General features: G+C 51.1%; 1 long non-coding RNA gene across 1 annotated transcript; it reads left to right on the top strand.

Moving 5' to 3' along the window:
* Positions 1–17098: 17098 nt before the first annotated feature.
* On the top strand, positions 17099–19237 carry LOC134417982 (uncharacterized). The gene is made up of 2 exons (XR_010027661.1): positions 17099–17354; positions 17967–19237. It is a non-coding gene; the product is annotated as an uncharacterized LOC134417982 (long non-coding RNA).
* Positions 19238–22508: the final 3271 nt, after the last annotated feature.

Raw genomic sequence — 22508 nt, 5'->3', positions numbered from 1 at the left:
TGTGGTTTGCACACTCAGCCCAGTCTGAGGGTATTTGGGAACACTGGAACAGGAACAGGACGGCTTGGCTGCGGCCCTAAACAAGCAAAGCTGGTGTGAGCGCTGCCCTCCCGTGAGAAATGCAAATCCTGCTGCCTGTGGAGGAGTCAGGAGAGGAGAGTTTGGTCCCTGGAGCTGTCATGGCTCTTCCTATGCAGGTGCAAACATCTGTCCAGGTTCCTGGTTGGCAGCTGGGATGTGGGAAGATGCTAGCAGGGAATTGTGCACCTGGCCCCAGACTGTGAGAGTTGTGAATGTGATGTGTTACAGTGCAGGGAAAGAAAGGGAAGGAAGAAAGTTCAAGGGAAGGTCTCAAAGGCACAAGAAAATGTTGTCAGGGATGGTGATTTTACTGGTGGGACTTACTAAAAGTTTGCTTTTGAGTTACTGTGAATAATTGGTGTTATCAGAAGCTGGCTGTCCATGTCTTTGTCAATCTTGAGTGCCTTTTCAGAAGAGAGGATTCACTGGTCCACTGAAATCCCTATTGCTCAGGGTCCTTGTTCTATGAACTCTGGGAGTTTTTTTGCAAATTTGTCCACAGCACCTCACTTGGGATGAGTGCTCTCTTACATGAGCTGTAAATAAATACAGAAATATAAACCAAGCTGGAAATTTACTGAGTACAAGCTGTCTTGCAAAATTGCCTGTGTTTCCTGGCTCTGGATGGGATGGAAATACCACAAGCCTCCCTTCTCTCAGAGTAACGTGATACTTCTGCTTCCGGGCTCAGCGCAAAGCGGGAGGTGGAAGCATGTTCAAGAGAGGAAAAAGAAAAGCAAAAGCAAATTATAATCATGCTTGTTTTTGGCATGGCAAAATCAAACTCTTAATTAGAATGCTTGAAGTGGCCACTATGATAATCTACTCAAACATCACGTGCAGTGCAGGGCGTAGAGTTTTATCCATCTGCTCCTCTGTGGCACAGAGCTGGAAATGGGAGTTAACCTGGCCTGGAAGTCTCCATGGGCAGAAGGCATGGGCTGCATCTGCCAGCTGGTTCTCTTCTGACTCCTCTTCAGCCCAAGTGCTGCATCCTGGCCAAGCAAACCTGGTTCCCCACGGGCCATGCTGGTTCCCATTTCTCCAGGAGAGGGAAATCCAGTCTAATGCAATCTCAGGATGCAAATCTTGTTCTGCAGCACAGGCATTGTAATAGCAGCCCACGTGTCTCAGCACATGGCCTTGGGTGGTGCCTGGGGCATCACTGAGCCTGTGGAGGAAGAGCCGTGCCCACCCTGCTCCAGGTCATCACCTCCAAGGCAGGGAGCACAAATGTGAAATTGTCTCATGGGCTGAATGTGGTTCTGCACTCACACAAAACCTAGGCAGGTGTGGTGCTGCCAGATCACCTCTTTTTTCCTTTTATTTTGCCTTGTTTTAGTGGCAAGGGCTCCCTTCACAATGGCCTTCCCTCAGCCAGACATTCACAGACAGTTTCTCCAGGGAAGTGACAAGTTATCTTCTGGGGTCCCTGTAATTTTCCCCATCTGATCAAATATTTGGAGGCAGAAGTTATGTCAGCTGAGGTGTCAGGGAAGGAAACAAAGCTGTGCCACTGCTGGGACAGTGTGATGATGTGGCTGTGATAGTGCTGTGGCAGACAATGCCCACGGTGCGAGCAGCCACATCCTAAGGAGAAGATGGCTGGGCATTTAGGGCACTGCACAGCTCCTCTCCCCTGATCCAGCCTCCAGCACAGCACCTTCCTCAGGGTGAAACAGGGACCTTGATCCAGCCTGCCTTTGTCCCTGCTACCCCTCAAAAGAGAGGAGTGAAGGTCTGTGTCCTCAGCACTGCCCATGAGGGGTGTCCCCTCCTGCCTTTGCCAGAAATGTCCTGTTAACAGCATCTTCTGAGAACTGGTGGAGACCACACATGTCCTTTCAGCCAGGCCAGCAAACAACCTTCAGCTGAGTCTGCCCAGGGCTGTTTTGGATCTGGTGATCTGCATTTAGAAATAGTCTCGGTATTTTTAAATGTTGCCTGAAGCCATCTGCTCCCCTCTTCATTTTATGTTTTAATTGTCATTTATAACATATTATATGAGCTATTCAAAATCCAGACAGACACTGGAGGGGAGTGAGTGAGTCCCGAGCTGCAACACACAGAATCTCTGCAAGTCTTCCCTCAGCTTTCAAAGGGCTGGCACCCCCGTCAAGGCAGCCCGAGTGGCTGCAGCTCTGTGGGATCCTGGCTCTGGGACACACCCTGAGCATTCCACAACTGCGCCAGGCCCAGGGACTTGCTCTTGGCTGGGGCCAGGCAAGACAGTCCCTGACATCTGCAGGGCTCCTGGTGGCTGCTCCCACAGCCCGGGCACAAGGAGGTCAACTGATTTTCTCAGGTCACCAGTGCGTGAGCAAATGATTCATCCAGATTTTCCTGGCTCCTAAACCTTTGCTCAGACCACAAGGCTGCTTAGTGACTTAGCAGGGCTCTGGGGAAGTCAGCTATAAATTGCAAGCACGCCATGGCCAAGTGACCGGCTGCAGCGTTATCCACGTGCCATCGGTGAGTCCAGGGGGCTGCCTGGTAGCTGGGAATTACTGCCAGGGTGAGCAATGCCAGTTCTTTGATGAAGCAATGGCTTCAGAAAAAAAGAATTGTTTGCCTTGCCTCCTACTTTATGGCAGAATCTTTCCACCTCTGTTTCCAGCCTGACTCCACGCAAGGCCCAGTGCCGTGACCATGCAGGGAGTTGCTACTTGGAACTGGGACTGGTTTGTATGGCCTGAGCTCAAAGTGATGCCTGGAGAGGCTACCTGGAACAGGAGAGGCTAACCTGGAACAGGAGAGGCTAACCTGGAACAGGAGAGGCTATCTGGAACAGGAGAGGCTAACCAGGAGCAGAGGCTAGGCAGGGTTAAAGGAATAAAGCAGGTGTTTATTAAAAGGCCTTCAAGGGATGCACCTTGGGCAGTACAAGAGCCTGGCTGTGTAGCCAAGATGTATGACTGGTCACGAGTTTTCACACTTTTATAAGTTTTGGTCCATTTACATACTGGGATTAATTGTCCAGTTACAGCTTCAGATTATGAAGTCACATCCTCCCACACTGCTCTCCTCAGTTCACTGTTTTTTATACTTTTGGGCCTGAAGCTGCAACAGTGTCCTTGCTTCTCAGGCTGGAAAAGGATTGTTTTGTCTAATTCAACTGTGAAGAGAACTTGCTAACACTTTATATGAAGTTCAGAGTTACACACCAAGGCAGTAGAGAACCTGGGAAATATGAAAGCTAAAACTTAAGGCATCAAAACCACCCCAGGTGCCAAAGCCATCTCCTGGGTCCTGCATGCTCAGCAGGGCAGGGTGGCCAAAGGGACCCTGCTGCCCCTCAAGGCTTGGTGACATCTCCCAGGAGCACAGATGTCCCAGGTCAGGCTCAAACACAACTGCACACCAGCATTGATGGGCAAGGATTTACCCACTCAGCCCTGGGGGATGGCTCAAACTCCAGCTAAGATCCTCAGCTTTTGGGAATGATGGCTAAAAGAGCTAACCTGTGCTGGGAAATGTGCTGCTGCTCTTTGGTGACATCTCAGCTTGCTCTGGTGGCACCATGGTGCTGGTGACCATCTGAAACCCAGAAATATTTCCTTTTAGGAGATGCCTCTTGATTTCCTTTTGCTGGTTGTGCTAGACTCGGACAGCAGCCAAGGACCAGTAAGTGCAGATGGGTGAGAGGGCTGCAAATGCCCCAGGCCAGGCTGCTCTGGCTTCTGAGCATCCTCACAGTATGGGGAGTTACTCCCACATTGCTCTATTTTAATAATAATCTATTACACTTCAAGCACATGAAATAAAACAGGGAACTGAACATCAAGCTGCCTGAATAAGGATTTTATGTTTATTGTTGGGTTTTTTTTAGGAAATCCCTGAGCATCAATGGGGAAACTGAGGGAGTTAGACACTACAAAGAGAACACAAGAGAGGGGGCCCAGCTCCAGGCCCCCTCTCAGCCCTGCAAGGAGCAGCTGAGGACAACTGGCACTAATTGGCACTTTCCTTGGCAGCAGATGAAGTGTGGAGGAGACAATGGGGCCTGGGCTGGCTCCTCGTGCCCAGAGGTGATCCCCAGAGCTGGGAGCAAAGCTGACTGAGAGCACAGCCAGGAGAGGCTGCAGTGCCTGCTCTGCTCAGGGGGGAACAGCCTGGGTTTGGATGTCAGGACAGGTGCACAGGGTGTGTGCCCACCACAGGGCACTGGTGGCAATCCCACAGGCACAGGATGTGTGCCCACCACAGGGCACTGAGGGCAATCCCACAGGCACAGGATGTGTGCCCACCACAGGGCACTGAGGGCAATCCCACAGGCACAGGATGTGTGCCCACCACAGGGCACTGGTGTCTATCCCACGGGCATGGGATGTGTGCCCACCACAGGGCACTGGTGGCAACCCCACACTGAGGGGACAGCAGGACCTGGAGCATGCCGTGCTGCTGACACTGAGCACCAGCGGTGTGACAAAGCCCCTGGTGACGTTGGCTGGCCCTGAGCTGCTGGTCAAGCCCAGGAGTGCCAGTGAGACACTCAGCACCAGGCTTCCTGCAGGGTGCCATGCTGGGAGCTCACAGCAGGAGGGGAAAGGGCTTAGGAAAAGCTCCGTGCAGTGGTGGTGCTGCTTCAGGCAGAGCTGGGAAGAAATGTAAAGCTGTGACACCTGGAACACAAGCAGGCAGCCAGAAAGGACAGGCAAGAGCAGGAAACTTCTTCATAACAGGACACCACTTGGCAAGGAGGGATAAAGGAAACATAACTTTTTTAATAAATGAAATGATCATGTAACTTCTGGGTTGCGTTATAGTGAGGATTTTTGTGTGTACAAGCAGTAATTCCATCAGCACTGTGTTTATTCATTATCTTAGACATCTATTGGCAGCTCAGAGGCACGGTTTCCTTTTAACTTTGTGAACAAATTCAAATGGGCAGGGGGAGAAAAGCCATCCCCACTTTCCAAAAAGTTCTCCATGGTTAAAAGGGCCCTGAGCTTAAGCTGCACTGATGCTCTGAGCCAGCTACAGCAGCATCCCAGCAGTGACATCTGAGCCCCTGTGTTTAGGATTACCACCCAGGTTCTCCAAAGCTAAAGACACTTTTGAAATTATTTCATGAAATGCTAGCCAAGTAAACTCGATGATGCTCTCCTTGTTTGTCCCCTGGAGTGGGAACACACAGAGTTTAGGCTTTGGGGCCTTCCCTGGTCCCTCAGCACAAACAGGAGAAGCAGCTGAAGGACTTGGAAGCTGCAAGGATGGAGCTCTCAGGCAGTAACCAGAGCTGAGCTGAGGGAAAACAGCTGCGAGCTGGACACCAGCAGTGTCCAGAGCTGTCCTCAGGGAGCGGCGGCAGGGCTGGTCCCTCACCTCGGGAGGTCCTCGGCCCTGCTGGTGCCGCCATTTGTCCCCATCCAGCCCTGCCGGGGCCGCGATCTGTCCCCGTCCAGCCCGGCCGGTGTGGCCGAGCTGCAGCTGGAGGAGCCAGCGTGTGGGGAAGAGGAGCTGGGGAAGGAGAGGAGCCCAGCAGGATAACGAGCTCGCAGGATGCAGCTGCACGTTCGAGCTGCAGCTCCCACACAGCCACAGCGCCTGGCAGCGCCCGGCCGCACATGTGGAGTCACACACAGCCAATAATTCGGGGTGGGAGGCAGCTTTAAAGGTCACCCAGCCCAACCTCCCTGCGACAAGCAGGGACATCTTCAACCAGATCAGGTTGCTCAGAGCCCCATCCAACCTGACCTTGAGTGTTTCTGAGGGTGGGGCATCCCCCGCCTTCTCGGGCAGCCTATTCCTATGTAAAGCACCCTCGCTGTGAAACACTTCTTCCTTATATCGAATCTAAATTGACTCTCTTTTAGCTTAAAACCATAACCCCTTGTCCTATTGCTGCAGGTCCTGCTAAACTTCTGCCCCTATCTTTCTTATGAAGCCCCCTTTAAATGCTGAAAAACGCAGCGATGAGGTTTCCCCAAAGCCTTCTCTTCTCCAGGCTGAACAATCCCAACTCCCTCAGCCTTTCCTCCCAGCAGAGCTGCTCCATCCCTCTGATCCCCTTGGTGTCCCTGCTCTGGCCTGGCTCCAGCAGCTCCCTGTCCTTGCTGTGCTGGGCCCAGGGCTGGATGCAGCCCTGCAGGGGGGTTCAGCAGAGAGGGGCACAGGGGCAGAATCCCCCCTGCCCTGCTGCCCTGGGGCTCTGGGTGCAGCCCAGCACAGGGGGAATTTGGGGCCAGTGCACATTGCTGGCCCATCCAGCTGATGTCCATCTTGCACTGATTTCCTCAGGGCTAGCTCCTGCTTTCACACATGTTCTCACCTCCCTTTGCAGGCTGCAGAAAGGATTTTTGGCAATTCCATGATTGATGTGTGGTTCCACAGGCACACAGCTCAGCAGCAGGATCTGGCCTGGGCTACACTGAGCTTTACATTGAACTCTCATTTCCCCTCCTCTGTACCAATCTTGGCATCTCTGGGGATTCTCCTGTAATAATCTTGTCTGTGCCATTGACTTAGACAATAGTAATTGAGCTTCAAACTTAATTACAGTATGAGAACAAGCTGTCACTTGATTGAAGACACTTTTTGATTATTTATTGAAATAAATAATCTTACCTGACTCTGCAACTTGACATGAAGGGACTAGACATTGGGGTATCTTTTATGACTGTGTTTATATCCTTCCTGTCAGATGCAGCACTTTAACAAAATACCAAGCCCTGGCTTCCAAAATGCTCCCAGAGACTCTTCTTTCCCTAAACTTCCATTATTGGTAGTTTAGAGAAAGAAGAGACCAGAGAGGCATTTTCTCTGATCCCTCACTTAAGTCCTTCCCAAGTCCCACCCAGCTGATCCTGCTGCCAGGCTGCCCTCTGGCACTGAGACCAGGGGATGCTGGGCATGCAGGATCTGCTGTGGCTGCAGTCATGCCCAGGGCAAGAAATGTCTCAAATTAAAGTATTGATAGGATGAGGCAAGGGGGTCCAACCATTGCTCTTACAGGGATATTTGGGCCTTCCAAACAGGCTTTGTGTCCACAAGCTCGTCCAGGGAAGACAAAGTGGCTGAAGATGCCCTGAGGCTCAGCCTGTAGTTAAGGAAACTCATTTGCTTCTCCAACAAGTAGTGAGCAGCATCATTTATTCCAGAGCCGTTTGCCTGGAATTCCTCTGTGGGACCATATCACCCCTAAGAAACCATTAATTCCCTCCAGCCTTTACAGTCACCCTCTGTAATGATCAATGTCTTGGGCACTTGCTCTTAGAACAACAGTTTTTAGAGTGCAGTTCTTCCCTGCTGTGACTTGATGTCTGCCTCTGAGACTTCACAATCTGAAATAAATCCTTTGCCAGCTGTTCCAAGCCCAGAAAAATACATCTGGACCCACAGAAAGTTGAGTTCCAGGTTCAAAACACAAACCTGGTTCTCACCTGCCAGGAGGCTGAGACCACTTCAGGCTTCAGAAAAACTTGAACTTCTGCTAAAATGAATAATCAATGGCCATTTATATTTTGCTGGATTTGTTTCCTACCAGAAATCTTGGCTTTATGAACAGAGACATAAATTTTAAAGGTGTTGCTTATTTTATAATCCCAACCTGGTGATTTTTTTTGTACCCACTTAGTTATGGGTGAATCACACACCTTTGCTGATGCACTCACAGCATTTTCCTCACAGATGTATCAGCTGTAGGTGTGTCAGAGAGAGAAAACCTTCTCTTGCTGATACCTGAGCCTGAAGCACACTATGTTTCAGTTCTCCTGCTTATGTTTCAGTGAATTCCACTCTCAAAATGGAAACGTGGGAGTCCTGGTTCCTGACTGCCACCTTACAACATGAAGAAGAGTTACCAGAGTGGGATGCACACCCTGGGAGTGCTCAGTGACCCTCACCCTGCTCCTGTCCACCAAGGCAGGGTGTGTGAGCAAAGCTGCATCCAGCCAGGATTCTGCCATCTCCTCTTCCTACAGGCTCAAACATGACTTCAGTTCCCAGCTTTCCTCCTGCTGTCCTCTTTGTTATTCCCTTTTGGGTCTGGGGGAGTGTTCAAACAACATCCTCTCTTGTCCTTCCAAGGGGCCAAACATTCTTAAGCTTTATGCAGGAAAAGTTTTCCTGTCACATGCATGAACTGAGGCAAACAGACAAGCCTTATGAAGAAGGACCAGGATGGTTTCTGTCCCATTAAGGGAATTTATGAGAAACTCGGTACAGTTTTAGAAAAAAAAGAAAGTGTTTGCTTGGATGATGGACGTCTGTTGAATATTAATCTTTTCCGGGTATATCGCTTCTTAAAGAAAGCCTAAATTATTCAGGAGTATTTGCATGCTGAGATATGGCAAATTTACAGGCAGTACAAATCAGACTTTTGCATCTTAATATGAAAGGAAAGCAAGTCCCAAATTTGGCTTCTTAATACTTTATTGGCCATCTCCTGCTAAGTAAAATAAATAAGCTGCTCATTAAGACACAATATATATCATGCTGGAACAACGGCCACGTTAATCCTTATACACAGCATCAGCAGAATAAGTGTGAGACGCCACAAATCCATGGTTTAGGTTATTCTTTTTATCCATTTGCTGTTTTACAGGATGGCAGTGACAGGAATGTCACCGGTGACAAACAGCAGGCACTCAGCAGCCTCTGCCCCGGGGAGATGACAATCTGTGAGGCCTGGGGAGCTTAGCCCTGCCCAGGGCTGCCCTGGGGGGTGTCCCCCACTTTGTGCCCCTCTGTCCAGGACAGTGATGTCATCCCTGGGCTGTGCTGGCCTCTGCCCCCACTGCCACGGCGGCGCTCGCAGGGAAGCGCCAGCCTTATTTATGTAACAGCTGCTGTTTTTAGGTGCTGTCACTCACACATTCACTGCAAAACATGGTACTTGAAGAGCTGCTACACTGGTACAGCATATGCCGGAGGCAAAACTATATATATATTAAAAAAAAAAATCCTTGTAAAAAAAGAATTAGAGCAGGATTATCACAGCGTGTCGGCCTCCCATCCGCAGCTCAGCTGGAGCAGCGCCTCACCAGGGCTACATTTTGGAAATGCTGTTCTGCCTGGGTTTAAAGCCTTTGTGGATGGAGTGGATTTTATTTTATTTCTCTGGTCAGGATCACAGGGGATGCTCTTAGGTGATCCGATTCCTGCTATTGTCAGCAGCTCTAGGCTGGTGCCAGTGATCTCATGTGGAGGAAGGAGCTGGGACTCAGCAGTCAGGCCAAAGCAACCCCTGTCAGGCTGGGGCCGAGGGCACCCTGCCTTCCTCTGCTGCCCTCCACCTGCCTCAGGGTCACAGGTTCAGTGCAGGGAAAAAATACTCCCAGATGTGCATGCACAGGTTTTAAATGCATGTGATGCATTCTGACTGAAATCCAGCAGTGCCGGTTCTGAATGGAGATATCCACAAAGATTTCCATCAAAAGTCCTGCTCATGCAGTCGGAAACTGTGATGCAAAATCCAAGCTGCTGCTGGAAAATGTCCCCTCAGAGCAGGGCACTGCGCGACCTCCGTGCATCTGAAGTCTTTCAGTGGTGATGGCTTATCATCAGAGCTTATCCTTCAGACTCCCATTGCTTGTTCTCAAAAGCAGATCTCTACTGTAATTTAGGGTTGTTTTAAAGCAGCTACATCAATTTTCCTCTGTCCCTCAGTTTGTGGAGGTGAACCTGTATAGGCACCCTGTGCTTCCAGAATGACTGGAAACCTCCCTGCTGGCTCCAGAGGACTTCGGCTTTGGCTCTCCCAGTAAAATGCCCTCCATGTCCTAACCAGCATCTCGTGTTCCCCACCATTTCTTTTCCAACACACACACATTTAATACTACACCCATGAGCAGCTGAGTGTGAAAGAAGGGAGAAACCTGAAAGAAATTAAGGAAAGCAACTGAATAGAGTAGAACAGAACAGAACAGAATATTTCACTTGGAAGGGTCCTATGATGATCATCCAGTCCAACAGCCTGAGCACTTTGGGGCTGACCAGAGGTTGAGGCACATTGTAAAGGGCATTGTCCAAATGCCTCTCAAACACACCTGGGGCATTGACCACCCCTTTAGGAAGTCTGCTCCAGTTTCCTCACCTTCTTGGTACAGAAATGCTTCCTAATATCCAGTTCTAAACTTCTCCTGTGCAGCTTTGAACCTTTCCCATGCATCCTATCCCTGGATACCAGGGAGAAGAAATAATCAAGCCCTCTTGAAGGGGAGAAGATGACAGATGGATGCCTGGTGGTCTCCTGTGTATCTGGGTGATGGCCACATCTTCTCTCACTTTGGTCTCTGTACACAGATGTAGGAGGAGGAGAGAAAGGGTGAGATGGGTGGTACAAAATTTCAAGCATCTGCCATGTGTCCTGCTTCCTGCCTGGACCAGAGAGCCAGGAGGGAATCCACCTAATGAAACACTTCAGCTATTGCATGGACCAAGAATCTCTCACCTCAGCCCCACACCTTTCCTGTATGCTTCAGGCCCTCCTCAATGCCTGTGGCCAGGCTGGTGTACATCAGAACCTCTCCCCCAAAGCAGGGCAGTGACCTGCAGCAGCTGTGAATTTGACGGGGCGCGCCGGCTCGCAGCTCCCCCAGCTGTGTTTGATTTACATCTGGAGCCACTTGGAAGTTCACGTCAGAGGAAGGAAGGGGCAGAAGCGGAGCAGGAGGGACGCCGCGAAAAATGCCCTCTGCTGGAAGGAGCCAACCGCACGGAAGGCAAACGGCTGGGAGAGGAGTCAGACACTGATTTTCTCCCTCTTCCCCTTGCCCTGACGATGCCAGGCTTCCTGCAAGTACTGATTATGATGATTACAGTGTTTCTGGTGTGTGTATGTGTTTGTGCACACGTGTGCAGCGGTTTCTCGCTAAACCTCACTCGGTTGGACGCTGCCAGATGGTACAAAAGCTTACCGGAATTTCATTTTCAAATAAACCACAGACTTGGATGAGCTAATGTTGTTCCACATAGAAAGCCACAAAATTCAACAAAGTGATGTTGTTTCAAGACGAGGACATGTCAAGTGAGGGAACCATCCGGTCGGCTCTGAAAGAGCTACACACTCCCCCTCATGATTTTGGAGGCTGTTTATGTACCAACGCCAGGCATGTGGCACTGCAGCTCAGGTTAAACCTCTCCCCGCAGCTGATGCCTGTGGAGCAGAGCCTTGGCAGCAGTGCTGCAGCAACCACATCTGCTCATAAGCCTTCCTGTTTTGTTTGAACCGCTCCTGGAAGGCTGGTGGCCCCCGAGGATCTCCTTCTCCACAAGGACAGGTACACAGCACTGCTGGGGAATGCGGCTCCACGTGGATACCCTCACTGTTGCCAGGTGACCTCCTGTGACACTCAGCTCCTCCAAGCCCAGAGCCTTGGGGGTGTCTGGGAACCATCCTGGGGCCAATTGTCCATTTGATATAAAAGTCTGTGCTGTCACAGCTCTGCCAGGAGTGGTGGCTCTGGGTGGGGCGAGGACAAGCTGCTTGAACACCAAGGGATAAAGCAGCAAAAGGACTTCAGCACTGCAGCGGTTCCTACACCCCAAAGCACATCTCCAGAGGCCTTCTCTCCCTCCTGTATCTCCAGGGTGAGAGTCATGAATCTGGCAGCAACAGAGGCTGAGCAGGGCAAGGATTCAAGTCAGCCACAGGAGGAGAGCCCTGCTCAAAGACCCAGCTCTCCCTGCATCCCTGCCCCAAGCTGTCTGGCAGAAGCCAGGTATGCAGTTGCTGTGCATTTAGTCCCAGAGAGCCTAATGCTGGCATGAATAGTGCTGTGATTTAATAACAAACTGGCAAAAGCCTTCCCTCCCCAGCGAGAGCCACCTCCAGCCTGTGGCCAGCAAATTAGGTCTTGGCCTGGCTTGAGGATGTGTGGCTGGGGAAAGTGAGCCTGGTGCTGGGGGCCAGCAGCCACAGCACAGCCTCCCGCGGGATTCTGGCACAGGGCAAGCCTGCAAAAGGGTTTCAGTGCTGTGACAGTGAGAGTCTGCAGCTCCCAGGCTGCAGGACCCACAAGCACAGAGCTAAGAGAGGCCAGATCTCCAGGAGAGGCAAATGGAGACTCACCAGTGGTGGTGGCATTTTTCCATGTCCCAGCTCTGCAAGAAGCACCTACAGCCACATTTGCCACAGTTGAGATTTACTTTCCATTTTAAAATGCATTTACTATTGATGTCCTGCTGTGGAGGGTTGAGCAAGCACTGGCTCGGCCTGATGGATGCTGCACTGCTCTGCCTTGGGCTGAGGGTCCCTCTCTGGCTGCTTTTCATGCCTATTTTCAGCTGTTGCCATGCTGCCTGTTTATTTCAGCCTGTTGTTTCCAGGGATGTGGCCTTCCCGCTCCTGAGGACGCATCCAAACCTCAGCAGAGAGAGCAAAGACATACAGTAAAGGCATTTTTTCCTTCTTAAACTCTCAGACCTGCAGGATGGATTTTGTTTCAATTGCATCTTTATAAATAAATTTCTATTTCACACTTACCTGTTCATTTTCTGTCCTAGTTAGAATCAATATCACTGGTAATTGTCTGTCAGAGCATTTATGCATCACTGGAAGGTGACTAACAAGGGAAAGTCTTTATCTATATTTTTTCAGACCACTTTCAGTGAATTAACCAACAAGATTGATGTAGACTAGGTCCTAATTTTTACCCACAGATAAATGCATTCTCAGAAGGAGAAGCAATCAGAGCCTTCCTGGTAAGCTCTGACAGCTCCAGCAGGAGGGTCATCCTGTGGAGATGTGACCTCTATTCCTGAACCATCCTGCCTGATGGACATCTGTGTTGCATCCCTGGCTGCAGCACAGTCTGAGGACTCCTGCTTGTGCCTGCCCCACCACTCCTGCTCTCAGCAACTTCCCTCCCCAAGGATGTTCTACTTCCCTCCTCATCCTCCACCCAGCATGAGTATTTTCATGGCTGAGCTTCTTATTTGACCCCTAATCTATGTTTGGAAAGTTTTCCTAATCAGTCAAAGCGACTTTGGCTGGACCTGCTGCTAAAAGGATGAATGAAAACCTTGGGTCACAGTGTGCATTTTACTGGTGAGCTGTCCTGTATCTTCTTTTATTTCTTCCACCTTCCTATTGCAATGGTGAAAAACAACCTTGTGAGCTCCTTCTTAGGCAGAAGCAGCCAAGTGCTCGTTTGTACAGCACCAAGTGCTCTGGAGCCACTATCCACTGTGGGACACTGTTTTTTACAGCGCATGAGCTGCACACACCTCAAATATTAACACAATGTCCTGGGGTGACTTTACAATGTTTGTATCCCCATTTGTCTGTTTAGCCCAGAAATAAGTTTTGCACTTTTACATACACACAAGCCTCTGAATAAATCCTTTTGCTGAAGCTTCTCCAAGCAGCTCCATGGGATTGCCCAAGAGAGAGAATGAGCCAAGATGCCCAGCTTGCTTTGGAGGCTGAAGAGCAGCAGCAAGTGTTCAGCACCACAGAGCAGCCCTGCCCTGCTCACCTGGAGGGCAGAGCAGTGCTGGGGGCCCGTGTGGCCTCTCCCTGATGCTCAGGACAAGCCTTTTGCCCAGCCCTGTCCTGCTGGTGCCAGCCTGCCGGGACCCTGGAGCAGGAGGTTGGCCTCCATTTGCTCCATGCCTGGTTCTCTGCGTGGCCCTGGTGACAGATGGTGGTGACAAACGAGCTGCAGGTCACTCGTGTCCCCTGTCATTCTTCGTGGGGAGCTCAGCCTTGCGCAAGGCGAGTGGTTGCAAATAAATCATAAGGAATTCATCCATGAGGAATTTCTCCCACTCCCTTCTTTGCAGAGTTACCGGGACCCTGTCCAACAGAATAACAACATTTTTGAAAGCAGAGGCAGTAATTTACAGCGGTGGAAATCAGAAATGCTGCCCCAAGCCCAGCGGGTTTGCCCCACATGATTCACACGCTTGTTTGCAAACATGAAACCCACGGTCCCCGGCCAAAAGGTTTGCAGTGGGGAGGGAAAGGGCTGGGGGCAGGAGCACAGAGATGCTGTGGCTCTCTGGGACCGTGCTGGAGGTCAACAGCAGAGCTGGGTTTGTGTTTCTCAGATTTGTGCTCTGCTGTTAGCACACATGGAATTGTGCTGCCAGCTTCCAAATGACCCAAAGGACAACTGGTGGTACCAAGCTGTGACCGCCTGCTCGGGGTCTGGATCCCAGCAGGGGCATTTGTCAAGTCTGAGAGCTTGGTCCATGATGGGCAAATCATTACCCCCCTTTCCTCTCCTCTCTCCAAGCGTTTTGGGGCTGGCTTTCCCACGACAGCTTTGCCTCCTGTGGTGCTCAGAGCCACACAGGCCATTTACTCTGTGTGTGGAAGGGAATAATCACCATGGAAATGAGTAGCTATCAGCAGTGAATCTTGCAATCCCACAGGATGAACTTCAGGCTCAGTCCCAGAGAAGGTGGTCCTCCCATCAGCATCTGGTGGCACTGCTGAGTGCCAGCCTCTCCCAGCCACAGAGCTGCCTGTGAGGATACAGCAAGGGCATTTTGGATGGAGGCTGCAGGGTATCTTAGAGGAGAGGAGGAGGAAGAACAACATTTCTACTTTTTTTTCCCCTTTTCTTGTAGATTTTTTTTTCTTTTTTACTTGCCCTAGTTTGCTACAATTATCACAACACACGTGGCCCACTAAATAGGGAAAAAGCCCACCAGTTTCAAGCAGAAAGGCTGGAAGATTGGGGCCATCCTGCTCCTTGCAGATGACACAACCACACTCAGGCTTTCACCAGAGCAGAAGGTGGGTTTGGGTGGTGCCTGTAGAGGCACGGAGTGACATTTGGAGGAGGGCTGGATTCCATATGCTGGGGTGTGAGTCTTGGGGCTGTGCTACCACGGCTTGCTCCGAGGAGCCTGTGGGATGCTGCTGCCAGAGCCAGTGTGCCCAGAAATCACACATTCCCTCTGCTTGCACAATGTCTTGGGGGAGGTTTGCTTGGGCTCCTCGGCCCCCAGGGTGCTGCTTTGCACAAGCACTCATTCCCTTGTGCTTGAGGGAGGTGCCCCCAGCCCCGTGGTGCCCCAGGGATGAGGAATGGCCACTCCCAAGTACCACACACACACAGAGTTCACCCCGGTCACCCGGAGGCTGATCCCATGATTTAAGGCAGGAGGGGCTGATTCATTTCTCTCAGCACCCAGCACAGTGTGGGTGGCTTGGTTTGTTTCTTAACTCCCCTTTGGGACACTGCCAGTGAGGGCATCCCCAGAAGGCATCCCCATCAGGTGCAGCTGACGGTGACAGGGCTTGCAGGAGGATGGCAGCTCCAGGGAAGGTGAGCAGAGGCCCTCCAGCCAAACAGGATGCCCAGGTGCACGGGGAACTGCTGGGATGCAGCCCTGGCATGGTGCAGAGGGAAAACCTCTGCCAGCTGCCCCTATCACCTTCCACAGCCTTTGGCTGTCCCTGATAAAAATAGCCACTCTGCTCTGTGCTGTGCCTGCAGCAGGCAGCTGGGCACGGGCACTTTCTTTTTCAGCTGATTGCGTGGCATCTATTTTAGCAAGTAGCTGCTCTCGAGAGGTTTTGCTGATGGAAACACCTGCCCACTGCTGTGTTTGCCCCAGCCAGCCCCTGGGCTCTGCAGGCAGCTGCTGCTCCCCCTGTGTCCCTGTCCTGCAGGGCTCCTGCCTCCCCACGGAGCCCATGGCCCTCAGCTGGTCTCTGAGTTTGTCCTGCCTCAAAACTGGGTCTCCTTGCATCCCTGCAGGGCATCAGCTGGGCCCTCTGCCTTCTCAGTGAGCATTTCAACCAAAACTTGTAAAAGCAGGTTTGGGAAAAGAGACCCACATTCTCCCACTGTCCCATGAAATGAACAGGTTCAAACTAAAGTCCCAGGGCAGGCTTATGCATTGGAGCATTTAAAATGGAGGTCCAGGAACTCCACAAAGGGGTCTCCAACAAGGAGGTGTATTGTGAAGAGACATAACAACACACCCTCTCAGCCCACTTCTTGTCTCTGGAAGCAGCAAAGGTGCTGGGGGCAAACTGATTCTGGCTTGGGAAAAGCTCATATCCAGCCTCCTTTCTCCACTGTGCCTCTGAGTTCCAGCCTGTGGCTCCACACAGCATTGCTTTTTCCAGGAATGAGTGTGGACCATGGGAATGATGGAGCAGACACCTCAGTGGGGGTTCTGTGCTGCACCACACAAGCCAGGCTCCTGATCAGCCCTCAGCACAGTTAGGGAAGTTAAAGGTGCTTTAATTTTCAGAGAAATCAGCAATTCTGGCTGCCTTCATTGTGGGTTCATTCAGGGCAGCTTCACCTAGTCTGGTTTGCAGGGGCTGTAGCTACGTCCTGTTCTGGAGGTCAAGGCCTTTGGAGGCCTTTCAGGTGGGAAGAAAGGGAGTGGGTTGCTCTGCCATTGCTGAAAAGTGCAGCCCAGGAAGGCAGCCGTGCGTGGTCCCCAGAGGCTCCCCAGGCTGCCTCATCTGCCACTGCTGCCTCAGCAGTGTCCCCGAAACCGAGGGCTGCCCAGCCCTACAAGCAGTGATGAGACACAGTTCTTGCATTGCAGCTCCCTCTGTGTCCCCTGTGGGATGCATTCTGGGCTGGGATGGCCTGGAATGGGATGGAACCCGGTGTGGGAGGGCAGGGAAGGAGCTGAACAGCTGCTGCCTCCTTTTCCTCCTGCCGTGGGCTGCAGGAAGCACCCTGAGAGGAGTCAGGTTCCTCCTGCTCCCACTGCCTTCAGGCCTGGAGTCTGTTTGATGGAAAGAGTGAAAGGGGACAGTGGATGAGTGCCTGTGGTATGTGCCATGGTCAGTAATTTTCCCATCCTTCTTTCACAAGCTCTCCCAAACCCTCTCTCACAGGATCACAGAGAGAGGCTGGAGGACATCAGCCGTCCCTTTCATGGAGGCAGCAGCCTCCCTGTGGACGCAGGTCCTGCCTCTCATGTAGCTCCATGAGCATTGCTCTCTCCTTGGCAGCCTGCCTGGGCACTGCCACAGCTCAGGGGTGGCCCTGACTCCCGAGGGCCTCAGCAGCAGAGATCCACTTCGCCCTCAGGTTCTGGCATTCCCCTGCAACCCTGTGCCACCCACCCTGTGCCAGCCAATGTGCCCCTCGCCTGAGACACGCCTGCCGTAGCTGGTCTGCGCCCTTTTGCCTCTGAGAACAGAGCAGTGGGTGATGCTGGAGAGCAGTGAGGCAGAGGGAAGGGGTGCAGGAGTCGCCTCTCACCGTGTGTCCCGCTGGCTGGGTGAGCTGTTTGCTTGTGCTGCTGCAGCCAGCCCTGGGATGGTGCAAACCTGCGGCTGCCAATTGACGTCAGAGGAGCGCCGGTGGTTTGTGTGAGCTGAGGGACTGCTTCTGCTCAAGGTGGGTTTCCAACACCACACAGAAATGCTTAAATCCCCCCCTTCCCCTCCCTCTGCTCTGGGAAACAAGTGCCTTATTTCATTCATTGGCTGGTTTGGTTATGGCGTGAATCCTGCCCATATTTTGGCTACTCGGTTGTTTGCTGAGGACCAAGCAGCTCAGTTAATACTAGCAAAGAGCAGGGGAGTGAAAAAAGAGGAGGGAAATAGGGCAAAGCCAAGTTTAATCTCCCCTGCCTCAGTTTGTGCCACATGTTCCCAGACAGGACTAAAGCCATGTATTTTTTTCTTCTTGCCTTGCCTGCGATGTTTTTGAGGCTTGTGAAAAAGCAGGATGCTGAGTTCCTGCCATCCTTCTTCTCTTCCCCTTCAAATCACTGCATGTTCTGTGCAATGTGTCTGGGCCAAGGCAGTTCATTTTAACTTGCTGCATTTTCCCTTGACTGCTCAAGTTTTCCTTCAGCCACTTTATTTTCATTCTGTGTTGCACTTATTAGCTACAACCCCTCTGTTTTTCACTTGTCTCTGGCTGGATTTGACAGTGACAGTGTCAGTACATTTTCCCTAAGCTCAGACCAATGTCTTTAACTGCAACATATCTTTCCAAACCCAGAGTGATTCCTGCAGGGAGTGCTTGGAGGAGTCACTGCCTTGACTTCCATGGACTTTGGATCAGGCCTGTGCTCTCGGATCACTCCATACGTGCTGCTGCCAATCCATGGGGCCGGACCCTTTAAGACTGTCCAAAACAAACACTCTCCGGGTGAGATCAGTGCACAGACCATCACGTGAAAGCTCTGTGATAACAACTGACTGCGTGTTTGCTTTCATATGGCATTGATCCTTATTTCCCTGACTATTTTTAGTCTTCAAGGTTGTCCCTTAATCAACCCGCTTTCTTTAATAGCTGGTGTTGCCCCTGCTGTGCTGCAGCAGGGCTAATGATGCTTTGTATTAGGTGTGGGAAATATGAATTAGTTTCTCATCCATTTCAGTGGCACAGGAAATATGAGTTAGTTTTTCATCCATTTCAGTGCCTTGAATCAGATCCTCATACAGGCACTGAAAAAAAAATCCATCAGACTCCATACCAGCCCCAATCAACATGTTCCTGTTAGTGGGGAAAGCCTTGCAGTAAGATGTGCCATGCTCAGACAAAGAAAAATCAAACAAATCTTTATTCCTCTTCTACTCTACCTGCATCTTCCCTCCAGGGCTGAGGATCCGTCACCCCAGAACTATCTGGGGATGAGGAGTGGAGCCAGCCTGGCACTGAGCTCCAGCTGGAATGAACCTTTCAAATGGGCTCAGCTTCCCTCACGGATGAGGATGAGTCTGAGCCTTCATACCCTGTGATCCTACATGCCCTGCAAGCCTCTCTTACTCAGTGCAGCACCTGAGCACAGAGGGGTCTCTGGTTGTTGTCTCCAGGTCCCAAATTTTCCCTTTCAGGTGTAATGTGGTGGCATTAAGACCAGGGCCGGCTGTTCCCATCACTCAGTAGCCACACTTGCCACTTAGGCTAATGAAATGCCCTTGTTTATTAGCAGGCAGTTATCCTATGGGATTTTCAAGCACTAGATCTCTGTCATTTTTTTATAATTTGCTGTAAGTAACAGCATAATCAGTGCCTGGAGAACTCAGGAAAAGTCTCAGGAGTCCGTTTGCAAATCGTGCCTCCCCTGCCTTGGCTAAGCAGGAGCAACTCACACGAGCCCACAGACCCAGTGCCTTTTGTGGGGTCAGGGGAGGGTGTGCCAGGAAAGTCCTGCCTCACTGGAAAATGGAGAAGCAAGAGAAGCACTGAAACCTGGGTGGGGTGACAGAAAAATTCTATTAGAAATAAAGTGGAGATGTACCTCCTGTTGATTCAGAATCACAGAATTTTGCCAGCTGAGATCCTACAATTTCCTTTTGTACACAAGAAACAAAAAAGCTGAATCTATGCAAAAAGTAGCCTTACCAGAATACATATATATAGAGATATATGAGTACATCCTATAAAAGCGCTCTTTCCCATCCCTCCCCTCTCCCAGTCAGGTTACAAAATTTTCTTCCTTTGGTTACAGCAAAGAAGCCTGGCTGCCTGGGTCCTCACCTGAGGCAGTCTGAAAGAATTGGACAAACCATAAAAATACACTAATTTTCACATTTCTAATCTAACAACACTTTGGACCTTAAAAGCCCAAAGTGCCTGATTTCTGGGGGTTTATTTTCTGCACGTTTTCACTGTTTCTCAGTGCATTGGCAGGTTTGGGCAGCAAAACAGGGTGGGAGGATTTTGTATTTCCTCTTGGGTTCCTTCATGTGCGTGCTCCTCTCCTGCCTGGATTCACAAGGTGGAAGGGAAAGTGTAAATGTCTATTTTCTTCCCTTTTCAGTGTGATTGTTCCCTAAACCATCCCACCAAATCCCTGGTGACCAGTAGTGTCAGTATAAATGGGGATCGCTGCAGGGCTTGGTTGACTCGGGCACATTATGGATCTGGGACACCAGCTTCCCCTGCCCTCCCCGTGTCAGCTCTGGCAGCTGTGGAACTGCAAGAAAATGTCCCAAAAAAGAAATTAGGGTGGTTTCCACACACCTCCGCATGCATGCAGCTGTGGCTCCAGCAGTGATGCTCCCAGGCAGCCTCATGGAGGACAGATCAGGGAAAGGATTCCTCACATCATCATTTTGGTGAAAGAGAAATCCTACACTGAAATGAGGAGAAATCCCTCTTCAGTTAGCTTTGGGCTAATTAAAAATCGTTCTCCTTACACAGGTATGAGAGTGAAATGGGGTTAAAACCCTGTCTAGCTCAAATATCTCATTTCCAGGACAATCATGGCTTGGAAAGCCAAGGGCTGCCTTAATCGGTGTCACTCTCTATATCTCCTGTAACTTGAGGTCAGCCCAGCACTCATCAGTCATAATCCATCTGACTGAAGGAGAGGCAGGTCCTCAAATCACCCTCTGCAGGTTATTCTCTCCTCTCAGACCAGGCTGCTGCTCTTATTTGGTGTCTCAGATGTCTGTGCCAGGCAGGGATACCTGGGTGCACCCAGGTGAAGAGGGGGGACACTGGTGACTTTGGGTGGCCTCAGCTCCATGCTGTCTCTGCAGCCAGTCACTGTAAGCCAGCCTTGGGGCCTGCTGCATCTTTTACTCCAATGTAAAGATGGCTTTATGGAGTACTGAGGTAACAAATTAAATAGGTATTGCCCAAATCTTCTTTAAAAAAGAAAGGAAAAAGAAATCGCCAGCTCCCCCTCAACAAGTTTGAAGTTTAGTTGAGGCTTGCAACCATTTGCTCAGACAAAGGGATGGAGACCAGGTACCAAAACCAGAAGAAAAATGTACCCCAGTCTTTGTAGACGCAATCACTGTTTATGATATTTGGCTACAGAGGCAATTTAGCAGAGGATAAATGCTACTGAGTAGAGATTACTAGAGACAGCCATTTAGCAGAAAGGAAAAACCCCTGGGGAGGACGAACTGCAGAGATGAGCTACCCCCAAAATTTACCTTCTTAGAGTTTTTGCTACAGGTGCTGCAGTCTGTGTGCGGCCACTCAAAAATGACCTGGCCAAGATGTGGCTGGCTGAGAGTCCAGCACTGCCTGACGTGACACAGGACAGGGCTTCCCTACGCCTCAGAACAGGCCGTGCCTTGGGATTTGTGTTTCAGACCCAAAGGAGCAGCGATCGTGCCCTGCAGCCACAGGAGCGGTCCCCAGTGCCGGCCATGCTTTGGGATTTGTGTTTCAGACCCAAAGGAGCAGCGATCCTGCCCGGCAGCCACGGGAGCCGGGGGTGCCCAGTGCCGGCCATGCTTTGGGATTTGTGGTACAAACCCAAAGGAGCAGCGATCGTGCCCTGCAGCCACAGGAGCGGTCCCAGGTGCCGGCCATGCCTTGGGATTTGTGTTACAGACCCAAAGGAGCAGCGATCCTGCCCGGCAGCCACGGGAGCCGGGGGTGCCCAGTGCCGGCCGTGCCCGCTGCCTTAAGGAGGCCTCGAGCTGCGCGCCCGGGCCTGAGCTGCTGTTGTTGCTCTGCACCTCCCTCGAATCCCCCTAAGCCAACACCCTTCGCTAAGACCGAAAAACATTTTCCAGACGCAAGCATGTGTACGTGTGTGGGTGGGTGGGGTGCAGGGGACTATGAAAATTTCAAGGCGAGGTATGACATCCTGGCTTTCTAAATATAGAGGACCTGAGCTGCGGCTTCTCTCACACGCTAGCAGCGTGCTTTCTCTTTCGAAAGGGCCCCAGAGCAAATATTGCACTGGCTGGGAGCGTGAAAAAAGGAAAAAAAAAAATTAGAAAAAAATTAGCCCAGCGAGTTGATTGCAGCTCCCGGCGCTGTTGCGCAGGGTTGTTGTTTAGGCAGAGCTCCAAGCGGTGCCCACGCAGCGGCGGCCGGGCCAGCGAGGCGCAGATGGCCGTCACATGAGGGCTGGTGGCAGTCCCAGCGTGGGGCCGGGCCTGGCCGTGCTTCCCCTTCGCCCACAGCCCCCGGCCCCGCCGTGGCAGCAGGGCAGGGACGGGGCACAGGCCCTGGCGGGGATGAGAATGTGACATTTTGGCTCCCCGGGAGGCGCCGCGTCTCGGTTCCCTTTTCGCTGCCGTTGTTGTTGCTTCGGCATTTGCATAGCACGACATCAAAATGCCTCAGAGCCTGAGGAAAGGGGCGGCTGCTGCTGCTGCTTCTCCTTTTAAAATCCCGAGCAGTTATCCATGCAACACCATCACTCTGTGTGTGTTCGGGGTGGAGGAGCAGGCATGACAGCAGAGGGTTATGGCCTTTGGAAAAGTTCTGCAGAACTGAATTTAATCGAGACTGATGATCTCTAAGCCAAGCTATAAAATCCAGCGGAGAGTTATATCCCAGTAATAGACCCTATTAGAGGGTCTAGCACAGTCTATAGAAAGGATCTCCTCTCTATTAAATTCTCTGGGGCTTGAGTTCTCATTTACACAAAGGGCCCTTTTAGCTGTGTAAAATGGCCATGAAGTAGGTGTAAAGATGATTGATGCCGTCTTTACAACCCCTTTACACTGGGAAAACAGTGTAAAGTGGCCGGGGTGCAAATGAGAATCACACCTGGGTTTGTGAGAGTAAATTACATCGAGCTCTTCGCAAATTCTGCGTCCATAGAGGTTTAATCCTACC

The sequence above is a fragment of the Melospiza melodia genome, chromosome 4 (assembly GCF_035770615.1).
Source record: "Melospiza melodia melodia isolate bMelMel2 chromosome 4, bMelMel2.pri, whole genome shotgun sequence".
Lineage (NCBI taxonomy): Eukaryota > Metazoa > Chordata > Aves > Passeriformes > Passerellidae > Melospiza > Melospiza melodia.
This window is presented reverse-complemented; position numbering and strand designations above follow the sequence as displayed.